Below are 25,330 nucleotides of genomic sequence, written 5' to 3' on the forward strand. Positions count from 1 at the left end.
GCTAAATCCTCGCCTTGCACATGCCGAAATCCCATATGGGCACCATGTCTAATCTCGGCAGCCTTGTTTCCCATTCAGCTCCCTGCTTGTGGCCTGGGAAAGCAGTCAAGGTCGGCCCAGGGCCTTGGGATCCTGTACCTGCATGGGAGACCCAGAAGAGGCTCCGGGCTCCTGGCTTCGGATCAGCTCAGCTCCAGTCATTCCAGCCACTTGAGGACTGGCTCAGCAAACAGAAGATCTTCCTCTCTGTCTCTCCTCTTCTCTGTGTTTCTGACTTTCCAATAAAAACAGTAAATCTAACAAAAAAAAAAAAACACTTCAAAACAAATGCCTCTTGGCTGAGGGCTTGGTCTGGCATCCTGACCTGTAAGTCCTTTCTCCCTTCCCACCTCTGGACAGAAATGAGAATTCAAGTCTCCTCCCACCCACTATGCAGGGCCTCTCATCTTTCCTTCCCCTTTCTTGTTTCTTGGGGATTTTGAGGTCACTCTTCTCTAGCTCGGAGTTGCTGTGGGCAAAGGAGAGGCCCTGCCTCCCCAGAGGGAATATCCATGCTTACAAGTGCCACATGCTGCTACTCAATGCCTCATGAAACTGTCAGTTCAGTCGGGCTTAGAGCATCCTTGGCTGCCAGGCAGGGGGCAAGGGGAGAAGGGGTAGGGCCCATAGGCTTTCTCCACTCACTGGGACCTTCCCTGGGACTGCCTCCTGGGTCCAAACCAAGAGCTCATCCCAGACCTGGCCAACAGCCTACACTCAAGATGGGCACGACCTTTACAGAGACGACCCCTCCCCATTTGCCTGTTGACTCAGGGTGTTGGGTGAAGACTGAAGCCACTGAATGGCTCCGGGAGACATAGAAGTGACTGTTTTGACCAATCAAAGAGACTGAGGCATATCACATAGGTGGTGCTTCCTTCTCTGTGAAAGGAAAGACAAGTCAGAACTGAACATCATAAGTTGTCTCTCGGTCTCTATGGGGGTTGATACCAGGACCCCCGGGGTTCCCCACTCCATCAGTGCGCAAATCAATGCATAACATGGTGTGGTAGCTGCCTCTAAGCTTCACACACCCTCCTGTATGCTTTGAATAAACTCTACATTACTTGTGATATCAGCTGCATTGTATTATTTAGGGAACAATGGCCAAATACATTCTTGAATAGCTCCCATCCCTGGTTAGCAGCATCAAAATGTGTAGAATGAGGCCAGAGTGCTCTCCACATTTCCAGAAACAAGAGATCACTTGGACTACTAAACATTGCATTGGTTTTTATAAATCCCCCTTCCATGTTGCCTCTCAGGGAAGGTGGAGTACAAAGACGCAGCGGTGACTGCTAGAGGACTTAACGGGTGAGTTAGAGATGGAAGTGAAAGCAAACCCAAGAAGCCAGGATCCCAAGCTGGAGCAAGGAAGGAGAGCCAGGAAGAGACAGGACTGCCTGTGGCAGCAGGGGAGTCCCTGGAGCAAAGGAGGGTTTGCAGGCTTAGCAGAGCTGGCTGCTGCTAGGGCGCCACCTTCCCCACCACACCAGGATTGCACTGTCAATGCTCTTTTGCTTTCCTGGTTGAATCCAGCTTGGGGTCAAGTTTCATCCTAGACCACTTTGCATTGCTGGAACTGAACACCACCCACTTGGAAACAAAGAGTTTTGCTCAGGTCAGGGTTCTAGGGGCTGTAAAGTTCAAAAACATGCCCTTCACATGTGTCATGGCCTGGTGGGGAGCATCACTTTGGTGGGGGACAAAGTTTTCCTCATCCCATAAAACCCTGACCTCTTCCAACCCCAACTGCCTCCAAGAGGCTCCACCCCAAACATCATAAACACACGATTCCAGCAGTGACACTTCTTCAGGATGCACTCTAGCCATCACAAGAAGTAGGTGCTCTTACGTAGCTTCACTAACCCAGTGCCACCTCCAACACAGCCCCGAGGACTAAATTAGACAATTTTACATTTGTTCCAAATTCCGAAATATTTCATAGGAACTTAAACTGGAGCCTACTAAAGAAAATTGCCCCCAAATGAATCTCAAGGAAATTATATATCCATGTGAATGATGTTCCAAATTGAGGAGCGTGTCAGGAAGAAGGGAGAGATACTCATGCTGGCTTTCAGCTCTGACTGATGGCCTTGAGGACCATGTGGAACAAACAGGTGTTCACCAACCATGGGGAAGGCCCAGCAGCTGCTCGACACTTGGCACTCAACAGAGCCTGATAGGGCATACTCAGGTGTCCGCGCATCTAAATGGATTAAAGAGAAATTAGAAGTGCTTGGTCATGAGAGAAGATAGAATTTCTCCTCTTATATTTTATCTCTCTTGGGTTTTCCAGAGAAACAGGAAGGAAGAGAGGAAGAATCATCATTGTGGTTCAGGCTGACTCCCCTCTTCCTGGGGGAAGATGATCTTTCTATAAAGACGTTTCATTGGTTGGAGGAAGCCCACTCTGGAAGGGCATCAACCTGCTTTACTCAAAGTCGGGGGAATTACATGTTAATCAGATCTAAAAAAAAAAAATGCCTTCAGAAAAGCAAATATCTCGGCCCCGTAGCCTAGTGAAATAAACAGAGTTTATCCTCAACAGGCACATGGAGATGATGTGAGGCCATGGAAGTCCAGTGCGGAGGCGGGGGAGGTGGTGGCCAAAGGGATCCCCTAGGTGAGTGCAAGTGAGTGTGCAGCCTCCGGCCTGACCTGATAGGGCCGCCCCAGCGGCTTCTCAGCCTTCATGAGAAAGGCAATTCTAGGCTCCACAAGAGCATGACAGTAACTCCATGGACCCCTAGCCTCCTATGTACCCCTTGACAATGTGGAATGCCAAAAAGAACGCTTTAGAAGACCCTAGAGAATGGAAGCAGTGGGTCCCAGGATCCGGCTGCACCAGAGCAACTGTTCACATCCAGAGAGACTCAAGACTGCCAAGCCAAGGAGACAGCCAATCTAGACCTCAGCCATCTCCAGCCCAGGGAATCCCGAGGCCACGGTGGAGACGCAGGCTCCAGGGCAAATGTGCCCCTTTCAAAGGTGGCTGAAGATGTGGGAGTTCTCACTGGCGCCACCTAGAGGACAATGTCCCACCACACTGCAGTCTTCTGCCTGATCCCAGTTCTGCCAGCATCTTAAACACATAGGGGTCCACACGATAACTTAACAGGTTATTCAGCCACCGCCAGTTCGAATCCTGACTAATCCACTTCCCATCCAGCTCGGAAACCTGGATGAAGCTCCTGGCCTCAACTGTTGTGGCCAAAAGGAGAGTGGAACCAGCGGACAGAAGATCTGTCTCTTCTTGCCTTTCTGTGTAACGCTTTCAACTAAATAAATGAATCTTAAAAAAAAAAAAAACTTTATGTGTTAACACACATGTAATAAAATGCATGGATTTGGAAGCAGTACAGATGGTCTGTCAGATCTGTGGATGTATCAGGCCCCAGAGGGATAGTGAATACCAAAATATTTTGATGGGATAGACAATGGCTCAAATCTTCCAAAAAGAGAGTTAGGTAAAGGGAATAATATAGATAATGCACCTTTGTAACAACAAAAAAAATCCAACTCCACAAATTCAAAATACTCATGCTTGTCTTTTGCAGCAGAAATTAAGGAGCAAGAATCTTACGGGAGTCCACGGCTCACTGAAGGGTCCTGTAGCTAAGCTAGAGGTTCCAGAAGCACACAGGCCAGTAAGTTGGACGCTGAGGACTATCCTGCCCTGGACCAGACAGCCTCATCCTAACACCCAACTTTAGAGGGATGGAGGCAGGGAGAGAGCACACGGCAAAGGGACTTGTCAGGTGTGACACAACCAGAGGGACTTTGAACTTGGGAACATCTTGATGGGGCAAAGGAAGGCAGATAGACTGAGCCTGGAGCAGAATTCAGATCGGAGGTCAGCCAATTTCCACAATACAGGTCAGTTCCATGAAAGCTTTGGATTTTTTTTTTCAGTCATCAGAAGATGGTCCAAGGTGTTGCCAATCACTGGAGTGGTGCCAAGAAGTGGTGAGTGGCTGGACAAAGCAGTACAGAGTGGAGGAAAGGAGCCGTGGTTATCAGGTAAAAATGACAACACAGGTCGTATTTTTTGTACACCTCCACCATGGAGGACCCAAAATCCCAAGTGATGTCCCATGTTGCAGGGGCCACTGGGCCAGCCTGCACGGGGGGGGAGGGTACCGAGCCAGGGGAGAGATCCAGTTCCACAAGAACTAGTGATGATGATGCAACCATCAGGAAGATGGCATGCAGCCGAGGGCTCAGCACCCACCACACAGGAGCACATAGCCACACGGCACAGCGAGAAGCAACCGAACCCACATCAATCATCTGGCAAGCTGTGACGATGCCAGGGAACATGCCGCTGCACCTCGGAGTCATGCTGTAGCGTGCAGTGGAGAAAGAATGGCCCAAGTGGAATTGACCCTTTGAAATGAGGGAATTTTCCTGCTGTTCGGAACCAGCAAGATCTCCAGGACTCACTGGCCAGCTTCAGGAATCTCACCAATTTACACATGAAAATTGTGGATGAGGAATGAAGGTGACATGTCACAACCCCTTTTGTTTGGGATGCTTTTGTTCGACTTTCAAGCTCTTCCTTGGGTGTGCCTTTTTTTGGATCCATGATGTCTCGCCAAAAGATGTTTCAGAGAGGGACGAATCCCCTACAGGAGAGTTTACACCCTTGTCAGGTGGCATGAGCCAGGTTGGGGCCCCAGAATAGGGACAGGGGTGGATGGGTGCTGACTGGGTCTGGGCCCCAAACAGTGAGTACTTTTTCATGATGGTCTCTCAGTGAGTTCTCAGGGTGACCCCTGTCCCAGAGGAATCTCCGTAGTGTCAACCTCGGTAAAAGAGTGTGTCCCCACTCCACCCCAAACCCTGCCAGGGTGCCATGGTAAGAGCCCAGGTCATTGTTACACTTACATCAGCGCAAGTCTGACCAAAACAATCTCATCTCCATATGGAGTTATCACCTCCACCTGCAGGCACGGCTGGGTCAGCCCAGCCGCAATAGGACCCCCTGGTCAACGTACCCACCCCTACATTTTCCCACCTGCTGGCCCCTCCCCACACCTGGATCACCCGCACACACCCAGAGACTCCTGCCTCTCCAGGTCTGGTCCAGAAGCACTGAGTCCCATGTGCAATTTCATTCCTCCTGGCACTCCAGGACCCACCCCCCAAGCTCCCTCCAAGCACCTCCCCTTCCTCCTTTAAGTGTCCAAGGCTTACTAGTCACTTTTATTTTTCTTTTAAAGATTTTTTTAAGTATGTATTTGAAAGGCAGAGTTGCAGAGTAAATCAGACAAAGAGAAAGACCTTCCATCTGGTGGCTCACTCCCCAACGGGCTGCAATAGCCAAAGCTGAGCTGGGTCAAAGCCAGGAGTTAGCCAGGAGCTTTTTTAGGATCTACCATGTGGGCACAGGGTCTCAAGGACTGGGGCCACACTCCACTGCTTTCCCAGGCCTCTGGAAGCTGAGTTGGAAATAGAACAGCCAAGAACAAACCAGTGCCCATTTGGGATGCCAGCGCTGCAGGCTGAGGCTTTACTGGCCACACCACCACACCAGTCTCAGGTGCTGCGTTACAGGTAATCTTTCCTACAATTGGCCCATAGGTATCCTGAACAGAAAATCAGCAGAAGAGACATTCTCTCGAAATTCCTGCTTCCTATGGAGGAACAGTTAGATGAACTGGGTCATCCATCGTGTAAGTCATGCTGTTGGCTAAGCTTACAGACTCTGCAAGGCCTGGCCTCAGCCATCAACTCCCTACTTGTGGCCTAGGAAAGCAACAAAGGATGGCCCAAAGCCTTGGGACCCTGTACCCATGTGGAAGACCTGGAAGAAGCTTCTGACTTCAGAAGGGCTCAGCTCTGGCTGTTGCAGCCACTTGGGGAGTGAATCAGGGGACGGAAAATCTTCCTCTCTGTCTCTCCTCTCTATAAATCTGATTTTCAATAAAAATAAACAAATTATTTTCAAAAAATTTAAAATTCAGTCTATCAGAGGAGCTCCTGCACAGCAAACAGAAAGCAAGGGAGGGAGGAGGCTGTCCATTACAAAACAATGAATGGGCCATAGATTTTCTCCTTGTAAGCTCTCCATCCCTCTCCTGAAGCCAGCCAGCATTGTGGGACAAGGAGTCGAGCCACTGCCTGTGATGCTGTCAAGGTCATCCCATACAAGCACTGGTTCAAATCACAGCTGCTCCGCTCCTGGCTGTGGCCCAGTCATCATGACCATCAAGGGAGCCTCTCTGTCTCACACACGCATACACACACCCTACCTTTGAAATAAATAAATCTTGTAAAAGGAAACCCAACTCTCACCAGAAACAATCTGTTACTTTTCTGTTTGCTTTCAACAGGCCTATTTCTGGGGTCGGTGTGTAGATGCCCGCATCCTACGCACATTCTGTTCCTGGCTCCTTACCCAATTCAGGCTTCCTGCTAATTAACACAGACCATGGCAGCAACCAATGATGGCTTAAAAAATTGGGTGCCTGCCACCCACATAAGAGATTTGCATTGAGTTTCTGGCTCCTGGCTTCAGCCCCAGCCGAGCCTGGCCACTATGGGCATTCGGGGTGTGAACCAGAGGACGTTGGGGGACCATGAGAAGGATATCAATTATGTGAGAGATTTCTTGGGAAATTATCAGAAACACACAGAGGAAGAGGAATGCAAAGAAGTATGTCCAGATAGGAACACAGGTAGTTCTCATAGCAGGAATATGGCTGAGTCGTATTGGGCTCCTGCTGTGTTTCTGGCTAATATCCCATCCCCAGCATTTGGACAGCAGCCGGTGTTTCCATAGGGATGCAGGCAGAACCTTTTCTGGAGCCTCAAGGACACTTCTGTCCTCACGGCACATCCTTGGCTGACACTTTCAGATATGTTCCAAGAAGTCAGCATTGTGGCAAGTGGGTTAAGCCTTCATCTGTGACACCAGTATCCTATGTAAGTGCTAGTTTGAGTCCTGGCTGCTTCTCCTTCCCATCCAGCTCCCCTGCGAATGCACCTGGAAAAGCAGCAGGACTGGCTAAGTGCTTGGGAGACCTGGTTAGAGTAAACCCTGGTCATTATAACCATATGGAGTGAATCAAAAAATGGAGGCTTTCTCTTTCTTTGTGCAACTCTGACTTTTAAATCAATAAGTAAAGCTTAATATATATATATATGTAGATAAATAGATACAGATATAGACATATAAATAAAACCTGAATCCAACAGACCGTTCACATCTTACAGAAAAAAATTTTTAGCTTCAAATCAGTTCCTCTACTGCTTTACAGTTCAAAAACTGGCAGGTGTTGCAAACAGCACTGGCCTGTGGGGCCAGGTAAAGGATGCATGTTCTGCCCTACCACAAGGCTGTCCCTGCTGGCCAGAGGGCTGGCTGCTGCCAGATGCCTGGCCGGCTTTGTGAAGTGACAGGGGTCTGCAGGAAATGGCAGCACCTCCACTGCAGGGTGCAGGCGGCGGGCCTGCCCCCGCCCCCACGCCCGCCCCCGGGGACTTTGAAGCCAGGATTTCAGTCTCCGGCTGGGGGCTGGCTGCATCAGGCCAGCTTTGCTACTAAAATAACTTTCCATGAAATGCTCAGAAAGCTGCGTCTTGACTGTAAACGCCACGATATTATAAGAAAAGCCCATGTTTGTCTGCAGTTACGTCTCGTGTAACTGACTCCACCAGCTTGTCAAGGTGAAAAGGGCTCGGTTTTTGTCATTTCCAAAACCTGACATTCTTTCACTATACTGTGGCAACTTCTCAGTTCTTTAAACTATTTTTTTTTCCTCTAAGTTCTCATGAATCAGTGGTTCCTGTTTTTCTGAACTCTTTATCAGACTCAAGTCTCCACCAGGTTCATGGCCAATTTTGTTCAGTAACTAGGAAACTGGACTGAAAGTCCCGGCATAAAATGTAACTCTGCTGCCACCTGGAAGCCCTCTTCTTTCTCTGTCTCTCTCCTCTCGATAGATAGATAGACAGATAGATAGATATGTCAGTTGTCATTTGCAGCGATGTGGTACCATTGCCAGAAGGGACTGGGACCAGGAACATCACAAGGTTGGTGAAAGTTTCCAACCTCAGCGGTGATTTTCTTGGTGTGAGGTTAACCGGTGCTCTCCTGCTCTCATGGGGACCAGGGGTCAGTTGCCAGCCTCGGGCAGGAAGTGACAGTCTCCATTATCCCCGTACAGAAACATAGGAATCACATCGCGTAGAAAAATGTCAAGTCTCTCTATGCCCGTAGCTGATGGGCACACCAAATGCCGTTTGGGATCCCCTAACAACGCAAGAGCATTTGATTCTCTAATGGGAGAACTTCCTGCTCACAGGCTAGAGACTCCTCTTGGGTCAGCAGAGGTCTCTGGACCCAGGGCTCCACACACAGGCTTTTCCAAGGCACCTTGCCCAACCTTTGCTGGGTTACACCCGCTACTCCACACAGTCCTGTCAGCGGAAGTCCGGGACCCAGGCAGGTGCTGGGAAAACCATCAACCCTTCGACTGCATGCAACTACTCTTGCTTGCTGCCCAATTCCGATGTGCACCTGTGCACATCTGTTGCTGCATCTCCCCCTGTCGGACTCCGGGCCATCCTCCTCCGCTGTGACAACAACTCTTTAAGTAACTGCATCAGCACCACCAATGCCAACTCCTCCACCCCATTCCCAAGAATGCAGGCACATCCTAAGATGTTGGCACTTCAGTCCAAGACCTTAGGAAGGTGGACATCCAGCCCCTTGCACAGGCCCTGAATGATTTATTTGCACTCGGGGCGGGACTCGTCCCACTTCCATCAGCATACCCACTGCCCAGTGCTCCCCCAACACCCCTGCTCCTGCAAGCAAACCCCTGCTCCTGCAAGCAAACACACCTTCGCTGCCTCTCCCTCACTCTCCGTTTTCCGGGGCCCAACACTGTCAGGCGCTAATGCCGAGAAAGAACTGAAGGACACATTGTTGTATATAATGAGTTCAAGATCATGCTGCTAAGGCAATGATCCTCCTTGGGAGGGCGACGCCCTCGGGGAGGTCACACCAGGCTCCAGGCTGATGATAGCTCAGGATGACAGTCCCCAGCCACTGGCCTTCCATGTTGTCTTCTCACTGAGCTCAGGGGCGCTCTGAAGGTTAACTCCAGGACATCCCACACGCCCTGCAAACTACTCTGTGCGCAATGGTGTCCCCACCCATCCTGCACAGCACAGGTGCTGGGTGGAGAGAGTGGGCTAAGTGTTCCTGAGACAGAGATAGGAAGGTGGACAGTAAGAACCCCGGGGTTCCTTTCACCACCTGTTATCTGGGTGACCTCACTTCTTCTTTTCTAAGAAATGGGAGCAATCCTAGGGCCCAGAGATGTGGGCAGGGTCTCAGCCCCTTCAAGTGACCTTGCTTTCCCTGGATGTGGAGAGTTTGGAAACCCAAACCAGGTGGAGTAGGCATGGTAGCAGCATGGGCTTAGGTACCCCTCAGGCTGCCCATCTCCCAGGATGGAGTCCCAGCTGCTGCCCTGCCCATCCAGCTCTCTGCTAATGCACCTGGGAAGGCAGCTGAAGATAGCCCCACCACTTGGGTCCACACTCCCCATCGGGGACACCTAGAGGGAGCTTCTGGTTCCTGGCTTCAGTCTGGCCTGGTCCTGGCTGTTGCAAGCATTCATAAAGTGAGCCAGCAGACACAAGATCTCTTCTCCCACTCTCTCTGTCCCTCTGACTTTCAAATAAACAAAAGCATAAATCTAGAGACGCCTTTGGGGGTGGACATCTGTCAGCTGAGGTGCCAGTTCAGACACCTGTGTCCTGTGACTCTCTGCCTGATTCCAGCTTCCTGCTCATGTGACACCTGGCAGGCAGTGGGAGAGACCAAGCACCCGGGCCCCAGCCTCTCACCTGGGAGACTCGGCTGGATTTCCAGTACCCAGCTTTGGCCAGGTCCCACCTTGGCCATCGCCAGCATTTGAAGAGTGAACCATCGCATAAGTGCTCTCCACCACCTCAACTTTCCCTCTCCAAAACATAAAATAAGAAACGTGCACTTCAGAGACTAATTCCGTAAAGACCCACTCTTTGTTTTCTCTCGCACATCTGCTTTGGAAAAACACAGTTAGTTCAGTGTGGAGGTAGCTCTGGGCCCCGGGGCACCCTGAAAGCACACCTTAGAGCCCTACATTTGTCTCCTGCCTTTGGGCTGGGTCTCACCCTGTCATCCCATCTCCTGGGAACCACCCTGATGATGGCCTGAGGCCTCAACTGTGGAGGGGACACCACATGTGGCCATCTTTCCTACTGCGTAAGTCCCACCTAGCATCTGCCCCGGGGATGCCTGTTCGGTCAAGGTCACGGCGCCACCTGTGGATGGAAAAGAACAGTTCAGGCAGTCTTGATGGGGGTTTGCCATTCAGCACCTCACAAGCCAGTTCTCGTGGACATGAAGAACAGTTAGCAATAGAAACTGTTCTGAAAATCTTTGCTAAAATTGAGAAGAAGAAAAAAGAAGTCCACGCCAGTTTACTTAGAGTTGCACACACACAAAAAATAACCTAGGGGTTGGCGCTGTGGCCCAGCTGGTTAAAGCACAGCCTGCAGGGCTTGCATCCCATAGGAGCACTGGTTCGAGTCCCAGTGATTTCACTTCCAATCCAACTTTGTATTCATGTGCCAGGAGATGATCTGGGTGCTCCTGGCTTTGGCCTGGCCAGCCCCAGCCAAGGGGGGTATCCGCAGGGTGAACCAACCAATCAAATATCTCTAGCTCACTCTCTCTCTCTCTCTCTCTCCCCATGCAGGACACCCTCCCAACCAGAACTTTGCCTTTCAAGTAAAGAAGTAAATATTAAAAATAAATGAGAAGGGCCCGGCGGCGTGGCCTAGCGGCTTAAGTCCTCACCTTGAACGCCCCGGGATCCCATATGGGCACCGGTTCTAATCCCGGCAGCTCCACTTCCCATCCAGCTCCCTGCTTGTGGCCTGGGAAAGCAGTCGAGGACGGTCCAAAGCTTTGGGACCCTGCACCCGCGTGGGAGACCTGGAAGAGGTTCTTGTTCCCGGCTTTGGATCGGCGCACATCGGCCCATTGCGGCTCACTTGGGGAGTGAATCATCGGACGGAAGATCTTCCTCTCTGTCTCTCCTCCTCTCTGTATATCTGACTTTGTAATAAAACAAATAAATCTTAAAAAAAAATAATAAATGAGAAACTCAGGAAGAGAGTGAAGCTGGTGCTGTGCAGGAGGCAGGGGCAGGCAGTGGACTGGGTCTCTTGGTGTACAGCTCCAATCTGAATGCTGTGCCAAAACAGTGCCACAGCTGGGCCTTCCATCCTCTCTGACCAAGCACATCTGCAGGTTGAAAGGGCAGTGACACACTCATCTCAAAAGACCCTGGGCGGTCCAGTGGAGGGGCAGCCCCCTCCCACCGCAGCCCCTGTCCAGGTGCCAGTCGCGCCCCAGGGCCTTCCCCCGACACACTGCATGGCTTCTGGCGGGGCTCCCTGAGGTCCTTGGGCACCACTCAGGCAGGGTTACAGGGAAGCTTTTTTTTTCTCCTGTGAAGTATCCATGGGTGCATCCTCAAGGCTTCCCTCAGCACATGACCTGGAACTGCGTGGTCCCCTGGAGATTCTTGGATGAGCTGGAAAGTTCCAGGTGTACCTTGAGCCTTATGCCCTCAGGCTCACCACAGTTTCTGTCTGCTCATCTGCAGCATGGGTTAACAGGGCGTTAAGACATTGCATGCAAAGCTGGCAGCCCAGAACGTGCAACTCCAGTTTGAGATCTGGCTGCTCCACTTCTGATCCAGCTCCCTGCTGATGCCCTGGGAAGGCAGTGGAGGACTCACTACTACCCACATGGGAAAGTGGGATGGAGTTCGTGGCTCCTAGTCCAGCCCTGCTTATTACAGCCGTTTGGAGAGTGAGCCAGCAGATGGAAGAGCTCGCTCTGCCTTCCCGTAGTCACTCTTTCCCTGGCTCTCCAATAGGTCTTTTAAAAAATTAGTGTGGAAATGTTGAGGGGGTGGGGTGCTAAGCAGGTTAACAGGCACACACTCTTGACCTCTTGAGAATCTGCCAAAGTATCAATCCCTCCATCCCTACTGCTGCTGCTAAGAGGGCTTTTCAAAGCAAGGTTGGCTCATGGCACGCAGCATGAGCAACAGGGCTGAAATGTCCTAAGTCTTGCCTGGGCTGCAGATTACAGCCCCAACCCTGCGAACACAGTGTTCCTCTTTCTACCTTCAGAAGACTGAGGAACTTAATGACCCTCTGGGTTTGCTCAGCCTGCCCTGGGTCTCACTAATTCCTTAATTCAGAACAATTCCTGTTTCACCGGCCATGTGTTTTCCTTTTCAGAAAATGGAGGAAACTAGTACTGGAAGATTAACGCAAGCGGGGAGCAGGTAGGTGGAAGGGAGGATGTATGCATGGCTGAGAGGGGCTGCATCCCCTTCAAAGTCATGGAAGGAGTGGGGGATGTGAAGGCAGCCCACTGCACCCGAGTGACACTTGTGGCTGTGTGCCAGGGACCCCTCTGATGAGATCAGCTAGTGAACACAGAGCAAGCGTCACTTGGGACCTGTGCCGGAGTCATCTTCACCCAGGGAGCCTCTGGTATGCAGCCATCCCTTGCGCTGCTGGGTGGCAGTCTGCACTCACTCTATGCTCTGTGTTTCACCTCTCTCTCCTGGGGACTTCAAAGGGGAAGGACTGCCGCCTGCACAGCCAGCCAGGGCAGCCCAGCAGCAGCAGCAGCAGCTTGAAAGGTGGTTCTGAAAGAAAGCAAAAAAACACTCACGCATGCTCCCCTCCCCTTCAGAACAGGCCGCTGTGCACACACAACTGAAGCCAAGGTGTCAGCAGCCACGTGCTCCGGAGTCCATGGTACTGAAGACAGCACACAGCTGGGATGAATCCACAGCTGTCCCCCGTGCTTGGGGACAGAGAGGACGGGGTGACAGCTGAGAAGGAGGGGGACTGGGCAAGAGAAGGGACTGGCACGGATCTCAATGACCCCCACCCATTCATTGCATAGGCCCAGCAGATCCTTGTCACACATTCAATTGGGGTCCTCCCTTATCTGAAGGGGAAGCGTTCCAAGACACCCAGTGGATGCCTGAGGCTACAGAGGGTGCCCGGTCCTGTGATGTGACATTTTTTCCTCTACGGACACAGTGAAAGTGGAGTTAGATGTAAGAGATTCACCACAATAGCTAATGAAAAAAAAAATCAAGCAATTCTAACAGAGGGTAACACAACAATTAACGCCAGGGCCATTCAGAAGCAAAATAGGTACCATCTGAACAGCAGGCCGTGTGCCTCGGCTGCCCACACCCTGACAAGCCAGGCAGCTTCACAGCCCAGATCCGTGGGTCACGGAACTGGCCCGAGCATGACAGTTCGCCGCAGGGAGTTGTACTGGTATCTGGAATTTTCTGCCTAGTATTTTTGGATCATGGTTGGCAGTGAGTAAGCAACAGCATAGAGGGGAAAATTCAGTTTGGGGGGGTTCTTCTAGAAGGACAGCCATGCCCAGAAACCCACCAGCCTGGGTGTGTGTTGCCTTTCCCCAGGCCCTGGGCAGGAGGGAAACCGTAGGTGCGGGGGGTGTCCTTCTCCACACACACTCACACTCATACACACACACACACACACACACACACACTCCATCATCACTACCACCACCAGACCCTGAGCACCCAGAGACAGGGCTCCGAGGCTCCCACTAGTGACCACTCACGGTACAGGCCAGGGCCTCCCACCTAACCACAGTTCCTGACTGTAGATGTCTGCCTTGCTGATGAACCTCTCCAGGACCTGCTGAGAGCCACTGCCTGCTCCATGGAGCACCGTGGTGCCCAGTGGGACCCTTCAACTCTTCAGGGTGACAGCCTATCTTGCAAAGCCAGCCAGATGAGGAACCCCTGGTCTGTGTTTGTGCCATCCAGTCTGGTAGCTGTGAGCGGCAGGTGCCTGTGCACGTACATGTTTGCATTCACTGAAAGCAAAGAAAACTTGCCATTCCTCCAGCAGGGAGCTAGTGTTTCCATGGCTCCCTGGACATGGGCCCTCCACTCAGAGTGGCACAAAGGACATTCTCTTCGTTGCACAGCCCCCTGACGGTCTCCTGTTTCTGTCTCCTCTGCTATCCTTGCCCTTTTTATGGCACAGGCTGCGAGCAGTCCAGCAGCAGGATGACACCCATGTAAGGGACTCCTTCCCAGACAGTGGCACATGCCCATGAGGAGTCTACAGACAGAAATGAACCACCAAGGGTGTGGGTGCCCACCCAGCGAAAGCAGGCCACAAACAGCTCCTGAACTCATTCCTTCTCTGTCTCCTCCAGTGTTGAGTCTCCAGGAGTTGAGGTGGGCACAGGGACAGCCTGCTGCCCTGGATTTTGGCTACCACAGAAGCTCAAGATGATGCAATGGCATCCAAAACATTAGGATCAGCAAGGATTCTCCAGGAGTGACAGGCGAAACAAGGGAAAGAGAGCTGGAATGAGCTTGGAGCAGATTTCACAGAATTCTGAAATTGGAGACGAAATAAACTGAGCTTGTGTGGCCAATCCTCGTGGAGGAAGGAGAAATGATAATTTTAAAAAAATTAAAATGAGGACACAGCAAACAAGTCCGTGTTGCAAAGCCTGACTGTAGTTTCAAAAGTAGATGTGTGTGTCTGGCTTGCCGAAGCTCACCTGCGGAAAGGCCAGCCAAAGTTTACTCCATCCTCAGTGGGGAGACGCAAGGTCACATTTGCCAGCATGCCGGAGTGGATCAGTCACAATTCACAACACCAGGACATGAATGTGTATCTTCCCCACTCCCCTGCGCCAACACAGCAAGGTCCTTCCGTGGCTGCTGTTTGGCCTCCTGCTGCTTCTCTGCTGGGCCCAGAGGGCAGACTGCCTTGGGTCCCAGGACACTTTTAAGGCCTCTCAAAAACATTTTCACTTGATTTGAAAATTAGAAAGTGTGAATATGGTGAACATGAATATATATGATTCAACCCAGCCTGAAAGACACTTCTCTTCATGTTAAAGTTGAGATGGTGTCTTTTTTCTGGAGGAAGTGGTCAGAATAGCCAACTCTGCATTCTAGACAGGCAGAAGAAGGGAAGGTTAAGCCTGCAACCAAAGCAGTTGTGGCCCATGACCCCCACTGCCAAGCCATGTTCCCTTAACCCCCCATCCCAGAGACCTGAAAAGGGGCTATGAAAGCCTATCAGATGCTCCTGGGTGAACTACAGGTTGAAATTCAGCACTCATCTCTCCCCATCTCACTCCGCTCTGCACAACTTAGCTCACTCCAGAAACAGTCAATGAAGTGTGTATGTGTGTGTGTGTGTGTGTGTGTGTGTGTGGTCTCTAACCAGGGTCTGCTCTGTCACTCTGAGCACTAATTTTCCTCCTACAAGTAGTCTTCTGATTTCCAGAAAGCTGCTGGAACTCCAGCTGTTCTTTCTGCAATCCAGACTGGAGGAGAGAGGCCTGTGGGGGCAAAGGTCATATACACTGCCTAGAAAGAGCTGCCTAGAATCCCCAGCTAACACTCTCGTCCACTGGCCACTTTGCTGTCCTTGACAACACAGCCAGTGTTGTTAGCAACCCAGGAAGCAGAAGGCAATGGTGCCTGAGGGCGGGAAGGGGGCGGAGCCGGAAGTCTTCATGGGAGAACTGAAGACAACACACTGAGACTTTCTAGCATTTTCTGTCCTGTCTGGGACTGAGCCCCAGGGACAAGGTGCCTTAGCACATCTATGGCCAGGGGAAAAGACAACTGCCGGGTCAGAAAGGGAAGATCTGACCCATACGATGCCTGGTGTCTGTGACAACCTGGTGAAGCAGGTTCGAGCTCCATTGTGTTCCCGGGGTCCAGCATGGGGGATCAACGGCTGCCCTCACCATTCCCAGCGCCTCCTTCCCCAAAAGGCAGGGCTGTGCACTCGGGGTCCACCACAAGAAGGACAGCCCAGGGGTATCAGCCATGTCTGGGCTCAGGCCTCACCCACTCCCAGCCATCTCATCCCGGTCAGGATCATGCCCTGGAAAGCATGGAGGTGGACAAGGACACCCACCAGACTTGGGTCCCAGGACATGGAGTCTGTCCCCACCCTTCAACCTGAGTGGCCTACCAGAGATGCTGACACTGTCACATCGCCCTGTTTTGCAGGACCAAAAGGACCCAGAGCAATGCAGAATTCCTCTTTGGTGTCTTCCTTTTGTCCTCCACTTCTCCCCTTTGTTATGTCTGGAATGTAGAGGTGATGGCTAGAGCCCCAGCAGCCTTCTTGAAACCACAGGGACAACCTGTAGGAAGGAAGTCCATGCTAAGAAGAGGAGAGCAGGTGGGAGAATGATCCTTGCCCTGCAGAACTTGCTTCCTGGGTCACAACAGACAGGCAGCAGAATGGATGCCTTTCTGTGAATGGGAAAAAGGAAGCCTGACCCTTTTTGGAGTTGGGGCTAGTTTATAAATCTCCCTTCATATCTAATTAAATTGGTAGAAATCTCTTCCGTAAATGGTTTACCCCGTGGAAACAGCTTTAAAATGAATCCATCTTCTGCCATTCCTAAAAGCCCTGGTCGTTTTGAGCACAAGTAGCGTTCAAAGTCACAACCACTTTGGTTCTCTCTTGTAGGACGGTCTATCCTGACAACAAAGGAGATGCAGGAAGGCCACAAGGGAGAAGAGTGACCCAAAACATAGTCATGAGCTGACTGACTCCTTAGAGGCCAGCCTGGGGCCCTGCTAGCGGCCCACACTGCCTTCACCTCCCTCGCTGGATTCTGCTTTCCAAGACCCCACAGGGAAGCCTACCCCTACCCCTCCATCCACATACCAAGCACAACACTGACCTTGTCCTTGGCACCTGCAGGTGGAGAGGGGGCTCTGGATCCCAGCGCAGGGCGTCAGGAAAACCCCACTCACACGAAGACCGTGGTGCACACAAGCTCCAATACACGCCTTCAAAGCTCCACTCTGACAAGCCAGGGTTAAAGGCAGCTAGCTGGGGCCGGGGCAATGGCTCAACAGGCCTATCCTGCACCTATATGGCATCTATATGGACACCAATTCGTGCCCTGGCTGCTCCACTTCTTATCCAGCTCACTGCTTAGTAACCTTGGAAGACAGTAGAGGATGGCCCAAAAGAGACCTGGAAGCGGCTCCTGGTTTTCGATTGGCTCATCTCCAGCTATTGTGGCCATTTGGTGAATGAACCAGCAGACGGAAGACTTTTCTTTCTGTCTCTCCTTCTCTGTGAATCTGATCTGCCTTTCCAATAAAAATAAATAAATCTGGTGTGGTGTTTGTTTGTTTTAAGGTAGCTGGCTGCTCCCAAGGACACTGAGCTGCCTCCTACAGACCCTGGTGGGGCCCCACCCAGCACAGTCTGGAATTACCTAGAGAATCGCCAAGGCCAGGTTATCGCTGTGTGTTTGCTCTGGACGTAATCTCTGATGTATCTCATTTAGTGCTTTCCATCTGAATCACCTCCATCTACTGCAATGATGTTTAGTAAGCAGGGTCCAGATGTCTGGATGTTGACTGTGGCTGGCTTCAGACCAGGGAGCCTGAGCACAGTCTCTAGCTGTTTGTTGCAGCATGCGATGCTCTGGCCCGCAGCCTCCACCTACGTGGATGACAAGCAAAACCCGCCTGGTCTCCTGCTCTTCCTGCCTGCGTGGGAACTCCTTGGAGCAGCTGCCACCCACCATGCCTGCTAACTGCTGTGGCATCCTGGGACCTCCAGACAGTTGTGTCAACTGTGGTCCTTCTTCCTCTGCATCCCAGGGTAGGCATGGTATGTGTGGTGGGGAGAGGACAATGAGAAGGAAAGCCAGAAAGTTTCATGCTCGTGATCGGGGCGAAGTACGGAGGGTTTACTCTTCTCGGGGTGTAGTGTGTGCAGGAGGAGGGGGACGATGCCGGTGAGGTCATCTCGAAGCCCACGCATTCCTTCAGGGAAAGCTGGGGAGCGTGGCGCACTGCCCAATCCCCTTCCTGCAGGTGCAGCATGTGGATGGCCCAGAAGGTCATGGGCAGGCATTCCCTGAGAAGCTGCCACAGGACAGAGGGATCCCAGGAGAGACTGTCTGCTATCTGCTTTGCTTTTTCACTCAGTCAAGTGTGACCTGGACAGTCACTGAGTCCCCTTGACGCTGCATGGATCACGAGGTTTCCAGGACACTGAGACATTAAGAGACTCGCACTACTACAACAGAAGCAGGCCTGGTACATGGTAGCCAGTGACAGGGACTCCCATCAGCACAGCAGGAGGCACCCGCAGCCCAGGCAGGGGTGTGGATAGGGAGTGCAGGGCAGGAGACACACGCCCCACCCCCACCCCAGCCAAGAGCACCCTGTGTTTCTGCAGTAGACACGTGTTGCCTAACTCCCGCCATAAACATCCCTCTCTTCGTCATCCGCCATGCACACGTGTACCATCAGCTCCTCCCAGCGGATGGGGCAGCCCAGCAGGCAGCAGACTCGGTTAATACATGCTCCACCAGCACCTGTGCACCTAGCTGCGCCTCTTTTCCCTGATAGCATCACTTCACCCTCCGCCAAGGCTTGTCTCTCAGAGCCGCTAAGAGGTGACTCGATGACTCCCAGCACCCACACATCTGCCTGAATTTCACGCAGAAGAGCACCTTGGATGCTGTCTCAGGTACAAAACCGCCTCCTAGATACACTTCACAGCCGTGCTCATGGAGGCCCTTAAAGACGGGGCCAGAAAGGAGCACTCATCTGGGACGGGTGAGGGGAGAGCCTGGGATGGTGTTAGGGAAAAGCGGATCCACGACGGGCTCCCTGCTGCAGGCCCCGGTCCTCACCAAGGGGAAATTTCTTAGAACACACAGGCAGGGCCCTCAGTCACAGAATTTTGCAATGAGAACCACCTGGGGTCTGGCCAAGGGCTCTGCTGGCCACTGGGGTTTTTGGAATTCTGTAAGAATAGCCAACTGTTGTCCATGTTGGCAATTCAAATTCTTTCTTGGGAGTCATGCAGCCAACTCGGGAGACCACAGTCTGACTGCCTTCAGAAGGTGAACTCATGAATGAGCATGCTTAAGAAGGGTCCAGACTGACAGAGGCCCCGTTCTCAGGGCTCAGCAGGTGCCTGTGGCAGCCTGGCATGCAAGGCAGGGTATGGTGGGGCCCATGATGGGCCTGGTCTCTCACTGGGCTCTGTGGCATCAGGGCGTGGCCCCAGCACGTTTGATGTGGGGACCTTGGACCCCTCCTACCCCCATTCCACACCCCTAGACCTTGAAGGGCAGGGTGGGGGTTGGTGCAGGTGGGACTGTCCTTGCCACCCCTTGAACCCCTTCTCTTTCCTCTTGAAAACTTAACTTTACATTTTATCTCCTAGAAGAGCAAGGCACCCAGGAGCTCTCTGGCTACCCCACACTTCCATTTATAATGGACAGAATTTTTCCAAGCCCTGTTGTCCCACACACACCACACTGGCTTCGATGTCCCTTCCGCCAAGGACTCGCCTGCCCAAGCCCATGGCCCCTGGTGACAGAAACACACAACTAGATCACCCGGAGCCTGCACCTGCCACCTCGTGCCACCCAAGCCCCTCTACACACTCAACATTTCCCATCTCCTCCGCGGCGTGCGCATATCCAGGCTGCCAAGAATCAACAACAGAAAATGCAGCAGGAAAAAAAAGAGAGAGAGAGAAAAGCTGATTTGAACCAAAGAGCCACCAGCCATGTCCCCCTGCCTGCTGCAGTGAGGAGCAGGTCCAACAGCCACGCAGCAGACCCATGGCTCAGGGCTGCTCCAGTTTTAGCCATGAGGAGCTGACTCATCATTCACCCAGTAAGCCCACGCACCCAAATGACTGTACTGAAAAAGCTTCGCGTCATGCCCTGCCCACTGATGTGCTGCTTTTTAAGCAAATTCGAAAAATGTTTATCATAAGGTATTTATGACATTTTAACCGTTTCATTTACAGTAACTACAACGACATTTAAAAAAAAAGTTTCCTGTATTTTTTTTACTTGACAGTAAAGCCAAGCTTCATCAGAATAGTAACAGCTTGAGAAACATGGCTGGAGGTCAAGTTAGGCCTCCCTGAATCCACCCCTACCCCCTAACCTGCACCTCTGCTTGCCTTAAGCCCCCACAGCCCCAGCACCCCAGTGTATGATTTTCTCTCCGATTTTCCCAGGGTTTGAGGCTGTCTGCAAGCAAAGGTGTAAAATCAAGTGTTGCAGCCATTCAGACGCAAAGTTCTGCCTCTCCCTATTGTATTTCTTGCCCAGTTATGGGGTAACTTGGACCACACACACCAGAGGCTATCTTTGCTGCAGCTCTGAAAAGCGGAAGCCAGGGGACCTCAGCACCCTGACTTAGCAGAGCCAACCCCCTCATCTCCCACCTGCTACAGAGGATACCGGGTGGGCAGGGGAGGGAGCATTTTCCCGCCAATGCCACCATCTCCTTCAAGTCAATTTTGACAGACCCCTCCCACAGTCAGGGTGCAGTCCAGGACCCCCTCTTCTTAAAACGACAACTCTTCCAATTCTGCATCAAAAAAACAAAAAGACCGTCCACAACCCACTCCAGCAAAGCCCAGGACTTGCAGCCCAGCTCAGACTCAGGCAAACTGCAGAAATGATCATTAAAAAAGGAAAAAAAAAAAAAAATATATATATATATATATATATATATATATATATATATATATATATATATATACAGAAACATACCAGGGAGAGAAGCTGGCAGCTCCGCCTTCCCAGGAACCGTGCTGTGAAGATTCGCAGACACGCATCAGCCAGAACACTCTATAATTGCCATGTCCCTTGGACACTTCAACAAGCATCAGCCATCCAGTCACTTGGTTCCCTCCATTCCCAATGATGTCCACACAAGCAAGACTCAAAAAAAAAAAAAAAAAAAAAAAAAAGGCGCACACCTCATTGGAACGAGATGACTCATGCTGACTCAGAACCGCCACTTCCTCTCCCGACATTCTCTGCATTCTTGCGAGCCGGGCTGGTCCTGTTCCCAGGGTCTTTGCACTCCTTCCGGGAATAGCAGCCTGCGTGCCTCTGGCCAGCAGAGTCACAACGCTGACCCCGGCCCTGGAACCCAGGGATCACCTCCCCAAGGGGGGAAGGCTTTCGTTTAGGAGATGCAAGAGAAACTGGGAAATTAAGGACACTGGAAAATAAAATTGCATGCGCCTCCGCTGCATTTCCAGTGCCCATCCGCACCGCAAGCTTCCGTCGCCAAGGCTCGGGCAAAACCTTTGCAAGTCTTTCAGAGGAGGACCCGAGTCTTTCAGGCGTTTTGATGAGCGTTATCTCAGTGCGTGTCATCCTTCTGCCTGTATTCCCCTGACCTGGTGAGGCATGCATTCTCCCATCCTCATCGCCTCGATGCTGCTCGTGGACTTGTGGCCTGACTTTCCTCCGCATCCTTGCGACTTGACAAGGAGCTAGCTGCCAACCGTCCTGTGGCAAGGACTTACACGGAGGCGGAGTAACCCGACTGTTAGAAAGACTTGTGGATGAATGCTGCAGAGAGCTCAGAGCAACTTCTCCCTCCCGGGTTTTCGTTTGAATGAAGCAGAGGGGCGGGGCCGTCTTGCACAGCCTCTGCATTTTTTAAAATATGGGAAGCACCGCCAAAGGGACGGCGGAACCCAGGCGGTGCCCAGCAACCTCGTGACAAACCACGGGGCAGGGCGGGGCGGAGTGGGGGTTGGAGGGATGCTGCCGTGATTGCATTGTCAGAGGCAACACATCTGTCAGGCGTGAGCCTGGGGACCCTGAAAGCCTTTTCTATCTTTTTTCAGATTGATTTATTTGAGAGAGAAAAAGAGAGAAGTTCACTCCACAAGTGACCACAGCAGACAGGACTAGGCTAGGTTGAAGCCGGGAAGCAGGACTCAATGCAGGTCCTCCGCGAGGGTGGCATGTGCTTCCCAGAGTCTGCGTTTATAGGCAGCTGGAGTTAGGAGCCAGAGCCGGGAATTAAAGTCAGGTAACACACTGGCGTCTCAACAGGCTCAACGCCCATCTCTTAAAGTTGCTTTTGACTTAACAACTGGTTCATGTCCAGCCAGGTCCGTTAGTAGGCAGAAAATACCGATTCATTTTCCAGTTCTAATCTTAGAGCCAGAAGTCAGGACATTTCCCGTCAGACAATACCATGTGCTGTGAGCTCCCCGTTTGGCCAGACCTTACTTCCTGCACTTTTGTTCCTTTCCAGAGCAGTACAGAGCCTGCCAGCTGTCTGCTTTCAGGAACATCTTGTGGCACCATTGACCCAGTTCACTGTCTCTAGGGGGATTTGCAAGGGATTGGGGGGGTGGGGTCAGAACTGCAGTCCCAGAGCCTTAGAGTCTCAAACAGGCCTATCAGCAAGGTAGTGGGAGGGGCCTGAGTACCTCAAGTTCTGCCCCAAGTCCTTCCCCAACAGGGATGAGGCATGACCACAGTACACAGAAAAGCAAGCAGGCCACCCCACACAGAGATCACCACAATGAGTGGACAGGAGAGTCGCTTATGGCAAGGCAGTGGTGGCCAGAGAAGAAGCAGCCAGCGTGGTAAAGAGTGACAGCAGGGGGCCCAGCAGCGTGGCCTAGCAGCTAAAGTCCTAGCCGCTAAAGTCCTCACCTTGAATGTGCCAGGATCCCATATGGGCACCGGTTCTAAACCCGGCAGCTCCACTTCCCATCCAGCTCCCTGCTTGTGGCTTGGGAAAGCAGTCAAAGACGGCCCAAAGCTTTGGGATACTGCACCCGTGTGGGAGACCTGGAGGAAGTTCCTGGCTCCTGGCTCTGGATCGGCACACTGCCGGTCGTTGCACTCACTTGGGGAGTGAATCATCGGACAGAAGATATTCCTCTCTGTCTCTCCTCCTCTGTATATGTCTGACTTTGTAATAAAAGTAAATAAATCTTTAAAAAAAAAAAAAAGAGTGAGAACAGGGCCCCTTCCCACGTGATAGGCCTTCTGTAACAGCTAGGGAAAGTAGACATCCTAGAGTGACGTCAGCGGACAGGGATCACAGCGCAGCTCCAGCAGAAATTCCAGCTCCTGTGTTCCCATCTCTCAGTCTGGTCTCCCCACCACAGAGGGAGCACGAATCCTATCCACTTCCCCACAGAAAAAAGGGACAGAACCAGGAGCCTGTCCATGGTTGTTGGGCCCTTTCCCAACATAACTAACTGGACTGCAGATATATATGCTGGAGTCATGATGGAGTCCACATCCTGCCAACATACCTAAGGCATAAGTCTTTTCTATTCATGTGCAAAGCAACTTGAAATCCCAGCTTGGAAGCCACCCAGCATGACTTCTAATGAGTGCAAAGATTTGATCAGAAGAGCACAGGGGACACTTCCCCGGGCACACATCACGAGGTCGTGACATTTCCTCGTGTATGGCTCCTCCCACACAGGGACACAGGTTTCAGAGGCCCTGAGATGGCTTCAAGCATTGGAACCTGGAGGTACCTCTGACATCCTCCCATTTGGGAGGAGATTTCCAACCTTCATTTCAAATCTTCCCCTCTCTGCCCAGCCCCTCAACCAAGCTCCCTTCTTCTCTAAGATTTTCTGCTCGATCAAATGGAGACCCTTGCTCTCCGGCATCTTGCTATCCCTGGGCTTCACACACAGGCCTACATCTTTCATCGCGATTATATCATCCCTGCTAGAGACCTGGTAGGCGGTCCCATATGCATTCCAGTCCTCTCCACCTATTGCAACCTTGACCTTCAGTCAAAATTGACTTGACTTCCCTGCATAGGACAGAGACCAACTGAGCCAAACTAGAAAATCCTACTCCCTTATCACTAAGAATGGTTCACAGTGGGACTCTTACACTGCCTTCCCAGCCAGTGATGTGTGCTGAACTGCACTGGAACCCAGGACTGCCCACAGGAAGAGGAACAGGGAAGGACGCACAGGAGTCTCATGCCAGCTTCAAGGTTTCAGGAGTCTAGGACACAGAGTTACAAACAGAAAAAAACAACTGGAAGAATAAGTGAAGTTGGACAATAATGTATGGTTGCCAAACGTATATACACTGCACTGTACAACTCCTAAGAGTAAATTCAGATGGGCCCTCAAGTGCACAATTTTATGTGGAGGATCAGCTGACACCACCGCCAAGACAATGGAAGGATCCCACAGGCTGGAAGGTGAGGACAGTCAAAGAGGAATTGATAGAATCTGAACTCTGCTAGCCCACGGGGCACTGGAATGAGAAGCAGCCAGAACAGTGGATTGGCTCTAAGCACACAGTGGCTTTCAAAGCTCAGGAGGATGGGCGGGGAGAATTTACGTTGGTGATGCTATCTCTAATGTGGAACTGGAACTTGAACTTGATTGCGCATCTCACAGTTCTGGCAGGCTGCTGGCTGAGCGTCTAGCTAGAAGGCACGTAGAACACCGGAAGTCAGAGCCCAGCCCTGGGGGCTCTGCAGATTCAGATGAAGAAGAGCCAGCAGTGGGGGTGAGGAAGCAGGGGCCCGCTATGTGTGTGGGGGTCACCAGCTGCCACGAGCATAGCCGGTATTTTCAGTTGAGCTGTTCTTGTGGGTGGTGTGTTGCTCTCACTCTCTCCACTCTCTCCTGATGACTGGCGATACTGAACACCTTTCCCTGTACTCGTCTGCCTTCTGTGTATCTGCTTGGAGGGTGTGCCTGTCAGCGTTTGAACTGCACCGTTGGCTTTCTCACTGTTGAGTTTGTAGAGCTGCCGGATACAATTTTTTTAAGCTGTGGTTTCCCTGTCTTTGGCTGGTCTTCTCATCCTGCTGAACAGTGTCTATTGCAGAGTAAAAGTCTTTCATTTGAGGAAGTCCAATTGATTGATTTCTTTTTGTGGGGGATGATTTTGGTCTCATATCTAAGAAATCGTTGCCTAACCGTAAGTAATGAAGGTTAATTTCCTGTTTTTTTTCTACAATTTTAGTTGTGTGCATTTTTATATTTAGACCTGTTAACCAATTTTACATCAGCATTTTACAGTAGGTGAGTTTTAGATCAAGGTTCCAGTTTTGCATATGAATGTAATAACAGCACCATTTGTTAAAAAGACTGTTTTCCGCTACTGAATTGCTTTTGGAACGTTGTAAAACCTCACTTGGCCTCATCATTGTGTCTCTTTTTTGAGCTTTCTCATCTGTCCCCCACTGAAGTAATTATTTTTCCCTAGCCCCCAAACCATACAGAGTCGATGGCTATAGCTGCATTCTAAGTCTTTTTTTTTTTAAGATTTATTTCTTTTTATTGGAGAGGCAGATCAGATTTATGGAGAGACAGAGAAAAAGATCTTCCATCT

At 51.4% G+C, this 25,330-nt stretch overlaps 1 long non-coding RNA gene across 2 annotated transcripts in view; it reads right to left on the reverse strand.

Annotated features, from left to right (window-relative positions):
- The window catches only part of LOC105942123 (uncharacterized), a 66,188-nt gene extending 44,804 nt beyond the window's left edge, over positions 1-21,384 (reverse strand). Inside the window, exon 1 of one of the 2 annotated variants that reach the window (XR_009245932.1) lies at positions 20,734-21,384. This is a non-coding gene — a long non-coding RNA (uncharacterized LOC105942123). Of the gene's footprint in view, positions 1-17,413; positions 17,435-20,733 lie in introns of those variants that run through there. The other variant, XR_009245933.1, reaches the window with a different exon arrangement.
- Between the last annotated feature and the right edge of the window lie 3,946 nt (positions 21,385-25,330).

Source organism: Ochotona princeps, chromosome 8 (genome assembly GCF_030435755.1).
Source record: "Ochotona princeps isolate mOchPri1 chromosome 8, mOchPri1.hap1, whole genome shotgun sequence".
Classification (NCBI taxonomy): Eukaryota; Metazoa; Chordata; class Mammalia; order Lagomorpha; family Ochotonidae; genus Ochotona; species Ochotona princeps.